Source organism: Eubalaena glacialis, chromosome 2 (genome assembly GCF_028564815.1).
Source record: "Eubalaena glacialis isolate mEubGla1 chromosome 2, mEubGla1.1.hap2.+ XY, whole genome shotgun sequence".
NCBI lineage: Eukaryota > Metazoa > Chordata > Mammalia > Artiodactyla > Balaenidae > Eubalaena > Eubalaena glacialis.
Genome location: NC_083717.1, coordinates 47325311 through 47340347, shown reverse-complemented (window position 1 = coordinate 47340347; position 15037 = coordinate 47325311). Strand labels below are relative to the sequence as shown.

The 15037-nt window shown below is 37.0% G+C and overlaps 1 non-coding gene across 1 annotated transcript; it reads right to left on the bottom strand.

The window, feature by feature from the left end:
* Window positions 1-11869: 11869 nt before the first annotated feature.
* LOC133086068 (U11 spliceosomal RNA) lies at window positions 11870-12003 on the bottom strand. The gene has a single exon (XR_009699851.1). It is a non-coding gene; the product is annotated as a U11 spliceosomal RNA (small nuclear RNA).
* Between the last annotated feature and the right edge of the window lie 3034 nt (window positions 12004-15037).

Sequence of the window (15037 nt, the reverse complement as noted above, 5' to 3'; positions counted from 1 at the left end):
ACCTGCCAATGTAGGGACATGGGTTCAGTCCCTGGCCTGGGAAGATCCCACATGCCACGGAACAACTAAGCCCGTGCACAACAACCACTGAGCCTGCGCTCTATAGCCTGCAAGCCACAACTACTGAGCCCGCGTGCCACAACTACCGAAGCCCATGCACCTAGAGCCCGTGCTCTGCAACAAGAGAAGCCACCTCAATGAGAAGCCCGCGCACTGCAACGAAGAGTAGCCCCCGCTCACCACAACTAGAGAAATCCTGCGTGCAGCAACAAAGAACCAGCGCAGCCAAAAATAAATAAATTAATTAAAATAAATAAATAGAAGACTTGAATCACACTATCAACCATTTTGACCTCACTGACAGTTATGTTATGCTTCATCTCATGACAGCACAATATACTTTCTTTTCAAGGTCGCATGAGACATTCTTTAGGATAGACCATACGCTAGACCATAAAGGACTCTGTAAATTTAAAAGGACTGAAATAATACAAAGTGTTCTCTTTGATCACAAAGAAATTAAATTAGAAATTAACAACAGAAAGATATTTGGGAAACCCTCAAATATCTTGAGATTAGATAATGCACTTCTACTAAATAATCCATGGGTTAAAAAAGAAATCACAGGGGTAATTATAAAATATTTTTAAATGAATGAAAAAGAAAATATCAAAATTTATGAAATGAAGCTAAAGCAATGCTTAGAGATATATTTATAGTTTTAAAACACATATTTATTTAAATATATATATATTATAACTCAATAAGTCAAACAGCCCAATTAAAAATGGGCAAAATACTTGAATATACTTCACCAAATAATATATGAGTAGTCAGTAAGCGTATGAAAAGAAGCTCAATACCATTAGTCACCAGGGAAATACAAATTCATACTACAATGAAATACAATTACAAACCTATTTACTTTACTGTAATCCAAAAGATTGACTGTATCAAGTATTGGTAAGGATGTGTAGAACTGATATTTCCATATGCTGCTGTTGAGAATGTAATGTGGTACAACTACTTTGGAAAACAGTTTAACATATTCTTAAAAAGTTAACCAATACCAACCATACAACACAGCCACTTCACACTTAAATATTTACTTAATTGATACAAAAACCTTTGTCCATGCACAAACTTGTGCTTGAATGCATGAATGCTCATGATAGCTTTATTTGTAATAACCAATAATTGGGGGAAAGAAAACCCTCAATATCATCAACATGTGAATGAATAAACACATTATGTTATAACCATACAATAAAATACTTATTATTAAGAAAAAAAAAAACACAAACTATGAAACACACCAGAACATGAGACCAAGGATAAGTCTCAATCATTATGCTGTGTGAATAAAGCCAGGTCAAAAAAGGGAACATATTGTATGACTCTATAAATGCATAACATCTACGATTTATAAAAAAAACTAGAACATACAAACAGGGAGAAGTTTTATGGCTGTTTGGGATGGCAGTGACAGGAATGACAGATTACAAAGGGTGATGAGAAAATTTTGGGTGGTGCTGGATATGTTCATTATCTGTGGTGATAGTTTCCACAGGAGTGTACTTATATCAAATTGATCAAATTTTCCTCCTTAAATATAAGTAATTATACCCTAATAAAACCTACCAAAAATAAATAAATAAAACTTTTATGGTACCCTATTGTAATCTGGAAAAATTTTCAATTTTTTAGCATGGCATATATCAAAGGCCTCTCTATTAGCTTGAATTAGTTCTAGCTTTGAGTGACAGAAACTCTAAATGAATGGTGGTTTAAACCCAGGGTCAGCAAGCATTTTCTGTAAAGGGTCAGATAGTGAATATTTTAGGCTTTGCAGGCCACATGCTGGCAACTACACAACTCTGCCATTGTGACATCAAATCAGTCATAGATGCTGTCTAAATGAATGGCATCAGTGTGATCCAATGAAACTTAATTTACAAAAACAGATGGTGAACTGGATTTGGAAGGGTGGGATGTAATTTGCCTATCCCTGGTTTAAAAAATAGCTTTTGTAAACTTAGGCAATCCAGGAATAGGATGATGACTCCATCTATCTCCTGGCTTCTTTGTCATCCTTAATATGTGGCCTCTACCTCACGGCACAAGATGGCTGCTCCATCATCAACCACATCCATATTTCAGCCAACAGGAAGAAGGAAAGAAACAAAAAGCATGCCCTTCTCTTTGTATACTCCTAGAAAGTTATACACACTTTTATTTACATTTGTTTGCCTGTAAATTAATCACATGGCCGTACTTAGGTACAAGGGAAGCTGATAAATGTAGTCTTCATTCAGGATGACCAAGTGTCCAGATAACTGTCAGGGTTCTACTACCAAGAAGGGAGGATTAGGTAAAAGTTCTCTTCTGCATTCTTCTAAATATAATATATACAAAATCCATAATGATATGAAGGAAGCAAAAAGGAAAATACATTTTCAGATAGAAATTATAAGCTAGGGTTTATTTTGTGTTGTTTTTAAATAAAAGAAACATGTTTAGTCTTAAAAGAATATTTGGTTATGTAAAGAAATTTAGGATTTCCCTAATGACATAGGTCAGACAAGCTTGTGTGTTGGATTCATATAAAGCTGGATTAGAAATCTGGCTTTCACTTATTGTTTATGTGGAGGTTAATAAGCATCCTCTGACTCCTAGTTTACTAACCTGTGTATCTGGGTAGATATATTTTATTTAACATATTCACATTTATGTATTGGGACAGGGAGAGTGCTGTTTATCCTTTTAACACTATAGATACGATATTACACAATTTTGTTTTGCTCTGCTCCTCAAAGACTGTATCACGTTAGGATGATTTCCAGTATCTACATTTTATTAAATCTTCATATGCAAAGCACAGAAGAATTTGAGGGCCTGAGGAACTTAGGTGTGCCATAGACATTTTTAAAATTCACATTGGGTGTGCATCAATCTAAGTAACTGATAATATCTCACTTGCATATAAACTGAGCCATTCATCACACAGCCATTCCTGAAACCGGCATGCCAACAAATCTCCAGAAAGATACTGAGACTGGGGTCTGAATTTTTAGCCATTCTTACATTTGTTGCCAAGAAAGGCACTGCTATTACATATTTAAATGAGATTATTACCAGCTTGTGTTTTGAAAATAATTTGCAACTATCATTATATCTTATTTTAAGACAGCTTAGTTTGGTAATCCCTGCTTGACAGGTGAGAAAGCCAAGACATAGAACAGGTACCTGCCTCATAATGACAAGCAGACGTTTATTGCTGAAGCATATTGCCACTGAGGGAGTATAAGGTATGTAAGAAATAACGGGTTGATTCGCCTTCAAGAAATTTATAATCACGATGGTACTCCCTTGATACTGGCTAGTCCCACCCTTACCTCTGTGATGCAGTGGTCCTGGATGCTGGGTGTCTTAACGGCTTCAACCGTGGGTGTAGCACTGAAACATATTTGCCTTCAAATTCCATACCAGCCTCATCCCCTCACACGTTCAGTAGCTATAGGACCTATAGGAACTATCTGCCTCATGTGTAATTTTGTGGAGTAAATATACTAATGGGTAAAATCTGAAAGAGCGGCTCGTTATTCCTGTAACCATCCCTCCCCCCAAGCTGGAGGATGTAGGTTGCAGACTAGGTACAAAGTAAAAACTGAGGCTGGTTGCCCACCACCTCCAGCCTGACCGCAAGCTCCATGGAGATGTGTGACCCTTCTCTGCAGCCATCCCAACAACCTGCTCACCCTCACCCAGCAATAGGCTAGCCCCCAGTTTAAATTTTGGAACTTTAAAAAGTATCACTTCCTGGTCTTGGACCTCCAGAGTTTCTGATTTAATTGGACTGGAGTGGGGCTTCAGTTTAGTAGGTTTTAAGAGCTCCCCAGGTGTTTTTAATATGCAGCCAAGGTTAACAATGGCAACTGAGGGGCTCCCTGGCTGGGGCCATGGGCTGCCTCAACTTTCCCATCTGTCGCTTGATAATGCAGACTTGGCCTTCACTGCTACTGTCTGGCTTGCTCTGCCTGATCCTCAGTTCAGAACTCCTGCCTGGTTCCAAGCACTCAGGTATTTGTGTCTTCTTCATTCTCTAGTACCTACCCAACTTCGGGCTAAATGCCTGCCTTTACCTCACAGGCATGTCTGAGTCAGATCCAGACTTTGCCCCAGCCTCTCTCCTGCTGGCTGGTTCCTGAGTCTGCTCCTGAAAACCATGGTCCAAAAATGAGCACAACCTCCAAAATTTTGTTCCTTAGGGATGCTTCCCTGAGGTTCCCCCCAACCAGGGGCACCCTCAGCACAGAACCAGCTTCTCAGGACAGCAGGAGAATAAGGGTGGTAGAATTGGTCTCTTAGAGCTTCTCTGAAGTCCTCTTTCTTTTCTTCCTTTACTTCCCCCAAGGCTTTTAGCAATGCATAGTGAGATTGCATAATCTTCTCTGTTGCTCCTTTTTCCTGAGAGAGAGACAGAGAGAGAGAGAGAAAGAGAGAGAGAGGTGAGAGGTGGGAAGGGGAGAAAAATTCCAGGACATATTTCCCTATTATTGTTAGACACAAACATTTAAAGTTAATAAATTTTATGTTAAGCCTAATACATTTTTCACATTCTATAAAACCTAATGTATTTTTAGCATTCTATTAAAAACATTTAATATTTATTAATAAAGGTGTAATATAAACCATTTAATATAATTTAACTAACTACAGTACCCATATTTTTGATGAAATTTAAAGGAAAAACTATTAACTATACAAAACTCCAAACTTTGACCTCAGGTTAATTAAAATTTGGGTCCCTGCAACTCATATCATTGTTTGAAAGAAACATATATGTTTGACATATGGCATAAATAAGAAAAAGAAGGGGAAAAGCAGTCACTTTTCATATCTACAAAAGACTGAAAATCATATGTCTTCTGTCAATGTTTTAATACTACTCAGAGTTAGTTGAGAAGGAAAGTTGGGGTCAAATTTTTATTTATCTATATAAAGCTACAAATTAATAATGATCACTTGCTTGGCATCCCCTTCCACTCATTCACTATTTCCCAAATGGAGTTAACTGGGAACAAGAAACTGAAGGTATGGGAGAGAATGGCTCATTGACTCAAATTACTTGTCATCTATTTTATCATTTTATGGGAGATAGTAAATGGGTAGATGCATATTTATTATTTTATCTCAATATGCAATATCATGAATATATACCATGAGTCTCATTACTCCAATGACTGACATTTACTCAAAATTTCTGAAATAATATGCTATTCACATAATTCCAAGAGATATAGTCTTAAAATAGTATCCTGCCTTGTTTCCTGTCAAAAATTGATCAGAATATGAAAATATCAATTGATTGCTTCCAGTTGATGAATCATCATTTACTTAATCATTTGTCTATGGTTTAACATTGGACACATTTTTTTCATTCTATTTATTTTCTTTTCTATGCTGATATCAATAACATTGCAGTGAATAACTTTGTGCCTGTTATTTTATATTTTGAATTTAGTTTTTGGTATAGATTTAAACATGGGTCAAATGTCATTAAACATTTTAGTCTAATTGATAAGTCTACCCAATACATCCAATTCTCTAAGCTTCCTAAGGGGGATGAGAACAATTTTAAGACAGGCACACGTGTTGGTAAAGAGTGCTCAGATTGAGGAGGGGAAAGAAAGCAGTCTAGAGTATGTCTGCCCCTACTCCATGGTGGGTTGGTCCAACTTTGGAGAACAGTGTTTTTAAATCCAACCATTATTACTGTTGTTATGGTGTCAACAACTTGAGGTGAAGCTGCATGAGAGTTCTTCACTATATAGAGTACCCAGTATGAACTTTAAGGTGATTCATAAATTGGGAAGGGGAAATATCTGATACAACAACCTTTATTGTTTGGGGACATCTGCTCTTTGGCCTCTTGCAACTGGTCACTGCACCCTGTGGCTGTTGGGCTAGGTTGGGTGGCCAAGTGAAGAGGTTCCCAACAGTTACTCTTATACAAGTGCTGGTATGGCCCCTTGAAGACTTTCTTTTTTTCCATTTGGATGTCCAACAGACTTTGTGATTCACGTTCTTCGCTGGTCAGTCTCTCAGCTGTGATCAGCAGGCTCTGTGATACTCTGTGGAGCTCCCAAAGTGGTACCATGGTGCACTCAACAGCTTCTTCATGTGCCTGTGCTACAAAAAGAACACAAGTGCTTTCCTGGCTATTATTTTATTGGATCTGAAAGAAGATTTGATCCTGGTTCTGGTAACCAACTAGAATGATCTCTCTTCAAATTTTACATTGTTTAATTCATAACTAATCATAATTGTTCTTCTACTGTGAGCCTATTCCATGTTTTAGTGGCCATGATGAACTTCTTTCTGTTCATTGATTTCTTCTTCTTTTTCTGTTTTTTTGGCTTTTTGGGTTTTTTTGTCTCATCATATTTACTTCTTTTGTTGACACCATTTGCAAAGGTTGTCCTTTTGTTGCTTCTACCAGGAGAGCTTCCAGGTAGGTGATTTTAGGTATGAGGTTCTACATCAGAATTGAGTTCCTGAGTTTGGCCAGAGTAAACAAAGCTTGTTATGTTGCTATTGTTGTTGTTTCTGCAAATTCTATCCCCCTCTTTTTAAAATAAAGGGTACAGTCACTTAAACTTTTCCAGTCAGGCTCCTCATCTTCACAATGACATTCTTCATGCCTGGGGGGAGGGGTAGAATACTCTTTATTTTCCCTCTCCACAGCGCATGGTCCCAGCTGTGTGGCTCCCTTCATGAATATGCATGAAATCAGATATGACATTGCTCTGCTCCCATTAATAATCTTGTCATCTGACTTGTGCTCCAGAAAGCTCCCGTCCATGACTTCTCAGAGCAAATGTAGCCTGAAGAAAAACAAGACAAATCAAAACCAAAATATCCTATCTTTTTGTTTATTTTTTTTATTTGATTGGGATTAGGTAGTCCAACATTTTGGGCAAGGGCTTGTGAGAGGAGCAGAGGAGGCATGGAAGGGAGAGAGAGTGAGCCGGCTCAGAAGAGAAGTCAGGCCCTGTGTGAATGGCGTGGCTTGTTTGGGAGCCGAAAGCGGTGGGTGTAATGGTATGTGAAGTGACCTTGAATATAGGCACTGTGGGTAGCCCCAGCTTTTTTGTAAAAGAAGCATTTGCAGTGGAGGTTTGGGTTTCAGGCCTCCCAGTCATCAATCATCTCAGCCCATTCTTCTCTTTGACAGCTCAGTACAAGGCCTGACATTTGACACCCAAGACCCCAGGACTTACACACAGACACAAGCTGAGACCCTAAGGGAGGGGAAGAGGAAAAAAAAAACAAGACAAAAAAAGGCTGCTTTTTTTTTTTTTTTTTGAAGCAGCAAACTGAGGAATATAGCAAACAAATTCTACCACGGGAACTAATGCTGCAGGAGAGCATCACATTGAGTTTTGCTGCTGCTTTGTGATTTTTCATGCTGTTCAGGGTTCTTAAAATAGCTCTGTGTGGACAGTTTGGGGTAAAAATCTCAGCCTGGCTGGCCACTTTCCATTTGGCCAGATTGAATCCAACCTCAGCATTCAAGGATGGATTGGTGGGCAAGGGGGTTATCACTTTCTGGACAATGGCTCATGACATTGTGACCCGAGTGTCATTATATAATACTGTCACCTCGGTGGGGGGAAGGCCACCCTCACAGTACTTTCCCTTTGGAACATTGAAAAAATAAAAAAGAAGGATAATAGCTCAGGTTCAGATATGAGCTCACTGAAGTCCAGGGTCAACTAATGCAAGTGTTTCAGGGATCAAATAATGGTAATTGGTGTTAAGAATTAGGTAATTTATGGTTCTAACATTGAAAGAGTCTAAAAGGTTTATAACATGCAAGTCCCAGGATTTCATGGGTGAAGGTCGAGGTGGCTCTTCCTCAAATCCCTGTTCAACTACGGCCAGTTAAACTGAGTGCCAAGCCCTGAGCATGTGAGGCCAAGGGTGTGTGGTTAAATTCTTACCCAAGTCTGAGACCTGACAGATCAATCTTTCAAGTATTTTGGACAATGACTATATGCCCAGCACTATACTCAAATCATAGAAAATGCAAATACTCTAAGAGATGATCCCAGCCTACACAACTACTACTGTCTATTTGGAGAGATAAAGCGTATGTTGATAAGATAGTGCATAACAGGGTGGTAAAAACAAATGTATTCTGATATATCAACTAGGTTGTCTCTGGGATTACTCAGCACATCTTTCGTTCTGGAAGCATTGGCATCCCACACACAGACTTGAGAAACCCCATGATTCTTCTCAGTGTAAATGTAGAAAAATATTTTGGGGGTTGCTTAGGAAATATAAAATGCTTCCTAAGAATAGTTAGCAGTATAGGCTTAGAAATGCAGAGGTCAATATTAGGTATGGTTCAGAAAAATTGAGCAGAGACTATTATAATATCAGCAGTGAATGGGGTGGCTGAATTAGAAGTGGGTTTTCTTTTTATTTTTAATTCATTTCCTCATAATTTATAATGAACATGTATAACTTTTTATTGATAAATAAATGTTATGAACATTGAAAAAATAGGGCTATTCAGTGACTGCCTGGAATCATATACCAGTTTCATTTCATTCTATGGTTTTTCTCTCAGTGTGGAAAGTCTGTTAAGATCCTCATTTCACTACCATCCTGGAAATAGTTAATAATGTTCATGCTCTACAAGAGCAAAGGTAAACCAGCCTCTGAGATTGAGTGAAGCTCTTTATAGTAGATGGGGGCTCCTCTTCTGTGTTCCCACAATGCCCTGTGCACTAGAATAGCACTAACAAGTTGTATTAATTTGGGAGTAACTTTTCAATCTTGCTCATTCAACTGTGAGCTTCTTGAGGGCCAGGCCCTGTCTTTGTCAGGCAGCTTATACATTTTTATACCTCCAGAGGGTAGGTCCTCGCCTTGCCAAAGGAGACACTTAATATCCTATTGAAGGCTTAATAAGTATATGAATAAAGATCTGCTTCAATTTCTCCTTAGACAAGCTTCATCACTATAGTTTTAGGGCACTAATTTGTGCACCTCTAGGCAAGCACACATTTATTAGTCTTTGAGCTTTGCTTTGTTATCACGCTTAGTAAATACATTTACTTCTCTGACTTTTTGTAAAATTCTTGTCAAGAATGGACAGATAAAAACTTACCAGACTCTCATCTTCTTCCATTGAAAATTGCCTGTTTTTTTGGTTCCTCCATAAAATTTGCTCCTCCTTTACCTTTCTCTCTTTGTTCTTTATTTTTTAATATGCCTTTCTTAAAAAAAAAAAAAAAAGCCTTTAAATTCTCTAAGAAAAGATAATGTATTTTTTATGTTTTAAATCCTTCAACATAGAGTGCCATTTATAATGATGTACATGGAAGTTTCAGATAGTTAATTCCTGTCCAAAATAGTTCTTTTTTTTTCAAGTTATTTATTTACTTTTTCATGTATTTTGCTATTCCATCAGGGTACTCATCTATGTTTGTAGAAATCTGTGGTACTTTTACTTGGTGTGTTTCTTTTTCCCCTGGAAAGCTTTACCCACTGCTGTCAAGAATTCGAAGTCCAAATCACGACTTTTTCCCTCACTTTGTTAAAGAAGTACAGAATCTGCAATATCTTGAGAGAAATTCTTTGATCCATAAAATAAGAGTTATGCTTAGCCGTGAGCTTTTTGAAACAGAGTGTTCTTCGTTTTGTTCAAAAGATCCAGAGTAGAAGTCTGAAAATGTCACACAGTGGAGATGACTAGTATAAATTGAATGGTACCATTGAAGACAAACTCAGGATAAGTTCTTGGTTTCGTTTTAAAAGTTAGATATTTCCTAGTGTGGGCAAAAAAAAAAAAAAAATTAAGTTAAACATTTGTAATCAACAATACTGAATACCATCATTTTGACACTTTCAAACTATGGTATCAGCTGACTTTCAGCACAATCAGGATGAAGACTGCATTGTTGGGTGGAGGAATTCTGTGGCTGTTTTCCTCCTCTAGGTTCTCTGTGTGTCACCACAGAATTGGAATTCAAGAGATGAGCTTGTATTTCTAATCATGTTGATATTTCCCATGTAGCTTCTTAGTCAGCTCCTTGGATTCTTCACACAAAACTATAAAAAGGTCATCAATTATAGGGACCTTATGTAAATACTGGGCAGTTTTGTGATCCTATTCTGAGCAACATTTATATACATCTGCTCAAATAAATTAATTTCTTGTCCCAAATGACTCATTTAGTGTAAATAGAAGTTCTCATGCCAATGCAAATAGAGAAGGGGAAAGAGGGCACAGGGAAATTAGGAGGATGGGAATTCACTTTGTAATCTACCAATTTATGAGTGTTGGCACATACTTTTTAAATGAAAAAGCATTAAGGAAATATTTATATGGGGAAGGAAAAGAGAGAGATAGGATTAGGAATCTGATCTTCTCACTTGGAATATAACCACCTTGAGGGTTTGGTATGCATTCAGACATGCCTTCATTCTAGTACAATTTGCACTGTTTTCCTGTCTTGAGGATCTGATTCACTTCAGTTAACTTCTCAGAGCCTTATTTCTACATATGCAAAATCATAATGTAGTTTTTCAAACTGCGATAACTGGCAGCTAAATTACACAACGTTTTTATCTTCTCTAAGTGCTAGTGCCATTTCCGCATGTATTGAGCATCACACAGCGGATGAAGAAAGACCTGCAGACTTTGCTCAGTCATGTTACAGGTTAAGGTGAGCCTGACAAATCCTTGAAACTCCAACTGAGGCCTGGAGTCATGGCCCTATGGATTTTAATAGCAGTTCCTTTCCTGACAAGAAATGAAGTTTCTTTACAAAGCTTCCACCATGTTTCCATCAACCTATTGTAACATGTCATATAGATTGCTCCAGAATCTATATTTTCTTCCTATCACTTGTTTGATTGCAATGAGCTTCCTCTCTTGGTATTTATACCCTCTCCCCATCCTCTAGCATCAACTATCCTATTTTTGTGGTATTCACTGATAGTGTCATTTTATGAATCCACCATTCCAAAACTTATTGCCAGCCCTTTGACATTGCTTGGGATATCTCCCCCTTTATACATGACCTTTTTAGAGCATTGGCATCATATTTTTTCCTCCAGCTTGTGCCCATAATTTTTTTCAAAATTCAATTCATCTTTCTTCATCCAAGAATTCTTCCTGAACAAAACTCACCTTCTTTGAATTGCTGCTTTATTGTGTGTTCCTTAACTTTTCAGAATGGATGCATTCACTTTTCTGAAACTTCTTTCCCGAGACATTTCTTTTTTTTTTAAATTTAATTTCATTTTTTTTATACAGCGGGTTCTTATTAGTTATCTATTTTATATATAGTTGTATATATATGTCAATCCCAATCTCCCAATTCATCCCACCACCACCCCCTCCCCACTGCTTTCCCCCCTTGGTGTCCATACGTTTGTTCTCTACATCTGTGTCTCTATTTCTGTCTTGCAAACAGGTTCATCTGTACCATTTTTCTAGATTCCACATATATGTGGAATACGATATTTGTTTTTCTCTTTCTGACTTACTTCACTCTGTATGACAGTCTCTAGGTCCATCCACATCTCTACAAATGACCCAATTTCGTTCTTTTTTATGGCTGAGTAATATTCCATTGTATATATGTACCACATCTTCTTTATCCATTCATTTGTCGATGGGCATTTAGGTTGCTTCCATGACCTGGCTATTGTAAATAGTGCTGCAATGAATATTGGGGTGCATGTGTCTTTTTGAATTATGGTTTTCTCTGGGTATATGCCCAGTAGTGGGATTACTGGGTCATATGGTAATTCTACTTTTAGTTGTTTTTTTTTTTTTTTTTGCAGGGGCGCCAGGACCAACAATCACCAGCTGCCTGATTATCAAAAAATTATGCTTCCAAAATCTCTTGATGTCGATTCCGCATGAAGAACAAACGAGCTGTCCCACGTGTGTCACTCACGACAGAAGCCCTTTTTTTACTTTTAGTTTTTTAAGGAATCTCCATGCTGTTCTCCCATAGTGGCTGTATCAATTTACATTCCCACCAACAATGCAAGAGGGCTCCCTTTTCTCCACACCCTCTCCAGCATTTGTTGTTTGTAGATTTTCTAATGACCCCCATTCTAATCAGTGTGAGATGATAACTCATTGTAGTTTTGATGTGCATTTCTTTAATAATTAGTGATGATGAGCAGCTTTTCATGTGCTTCTTGGCCATCTGCATGTCTTCTTTGGAGAAATGTCTATTTAGGTCTTCTTCCCATTTTTTAATTCGGTTGTTTGTTTTTTTAATATTGAGTTGCATGAACTGTTTATATATTTTGGAGATTAATCCTTTGTCCATTGATTCGTTTGCAAATATTTTCTCCCATTCTTGGGGTTGTCTTTTTGTCTTGTTTATAGTTTCCTTTGATGTGCAAAAGCTTTTAAGTTTCCTTAGGTCCTGTTTGTTTATTTTTGTTTTTATTTCCATTACTCTAGGAGGTGGGTCAAAAAGGATCTTGCTGTGATTTATGTCAAAGACTGTTCTTCCTATGTTTTCCTCTAAGAGTTTTATAGTGTCTGGCCTTACATTTAGGTCTTTAATCAATTTTGAGTTTATTTTTGTGTATGGTGTTAGGGAGTGTTCTAATTTCATTCTTTTACATGTACCTGTCCAGTTTTCCCAGCACCACTTATTGAAGACTGTCTTTTCTCCATTGTATGTCCTTGCCTCCTTTGTGATAGATTAGTTGACCATAGATGCGTGGGTTTATCTCTGTGCTTTCTATCCTGTTCCATTGATCTATATTTCTGTTTTTGTGCCAGTACCATATTGTCTTCATTACTGTAGCTTTGTAGTATAGTCTGAAGTCAGGGAGCCTGATTCCTCCAGCTCCATTTTTTTCCCTCAAGACTGCTTTGGCTATTGGGGGTCTTTTGTGTCTCCATACAAATTTTAAGATTTTTTGTTCTAGTTCTGTAAAAAATGCCATTGGTAATTTGATAGGGATTGCATTGAATCTGTAGATTGCTTTGGGTAGTATAGTCATTTTCACAATATTGATTCTTCCAATCCAAGAACATGGTATATCTCTCCATCTGTTTGTGTCATCTTTGATCTCTTTCATCAGTGTCTTTTAGTATTCTGAGTACAGGTCTTTTACCTCATTAGGTAGGTTTATTCCTAGGTATTTTATTCTTTTTGTTGCAGTGGTGAATGGGAGTGTTTCCTTAATTTCTCTTTCTGATCTTTCATTGTTAGTGTATAAGAATGCAGGAGATTTCTGTGCATTAATTTTGTATCCTGCAACTTTACTAAATTCATTGATTAGCTCTAGTAGTTTTCTGGTGGCATCTTTAGGATTCTGTATGTATAGTATCATGTCATCTGCAAACAATGACAGTTTTACTTCCTCTTTTCCAATTTGTATTCCTTTTATTTCTTTTTCTTCTCTGATTGCTGTGGCTAGCACTTCAAGAACTATGCTGGATAATAGTGGTGAGAGTAGACATCCTTGTCTTGTTCTTGATCTTAGAGGAAATGCTTTCAGTTTTTCACCATTGAGAATGATGTTTGCTGTGGGTTTGTCGTACATGGCCTTTATTATATTGAGGTAGGTTCTCTCTATGCCCACTTTCTGGAGAGTTTTTATCATAAATCGGTGTTGAATTTTGTCAAAAGCTTTTTCTGCATCTATTGAGATGATCGTATGGTTTTTATTCTTCAGTTTGTTAATATGGTTTATCACATTGATTGAATTGTGTATATTGAAAAATGCTTGCATCCCTGGAATAAATCCCACTTGATCATTGTGTATGATCCTTTTAATGTGCTGCTGGATTCTGTTTGCTAGTATTTTGTTGAGGATTTTTGCGTCTATGTTCATCAGTGTTATTTGTCTGTAATTTTCTTTTTTTGTGGTATCTTTTTCTGGTTTTGGTATCAAGGTGATGGTGGCCTCGTACAATGAGTTTGGGAGTGTTCCTTCCTCTGCAATTTTTTGGAAGAGTTTGAGAAGGATGGGTGTTAGCTCTTCTCTAAATGTTTGATAAAATTCACCTGTGAAGCCATCTGGTCCTAGACTTTTGTTTGTTGGAAAATTTTTATTCACAGTTTCAATTTCATTACTTGTGATTAGTCTGTTCATATTTTCTATTTCTTCCTGGTTCAGTCTTGGAAGGTTATACCTTTCTAAGAATTTGTCCATTTCTTCCAGGTTGTCCATTTTATTGGCATAGAGTTGCCTGTAGTAGTCTCTTATGATGCTTTGTATTTCTGCGGTATCCGTTATAACTTCTTTTTCATTTCTAATTTGAATTTATTTATTTGAATCCTGTCCCTCTTTTTCTTGATGAGTCTGGCTAAAGGTTTATCAATTTCATTTATCTTCTCAAAGAACCAGCTTTTAGTTTTATTGATCTTTGCTATTGTTTTCTTTGTTTCTATTTCATTTATTTCTGCTCTGATCTTTATGATTTCTTTCCTTCTACTAACTTTGGGTTTTGTTTGTTCTTCTTTCTCTAGTTCCTTTAGCTGTAAGGTTAGATTGTTTATGTGAGATTTTTCTTATTTCTTGAGGTAGGATTGTATTGTTATAAACTTCCCTCTTAGAACTGCTTTTGCTGCATCCCATAGGTTTTGGATTGTCGCGTTTTCATTGTCATTTGTCTCTAGGTATTTTTTGATTTCCTCTTTGATTTCTTCAGTGATCTCTTGGTTATTTAGTAATGTATTGTTTAGTCTCCATCTGTTTGTGTTTTTTACATTTTTCCCATGTAATTTATTTCTATTTTCATAGCATTGTGGTCAGAAAGTATCCTTGTTATGATTTCAGATTTCTTAAATTTACCAAGGCTTGATTTATGACCCAAGATGTGATCTATCCTGGAGAATATTCTGTGTGCACTTGAGAAGAAAGTGTAATCTGCTCTTTTTAGATGGAATGTCTTATAAATATCAATTAAATCTATCTGGTCTAATGCATAATTTAAAGCTTGTTTCCTTATTAATTTTCTTTCTGGATGATC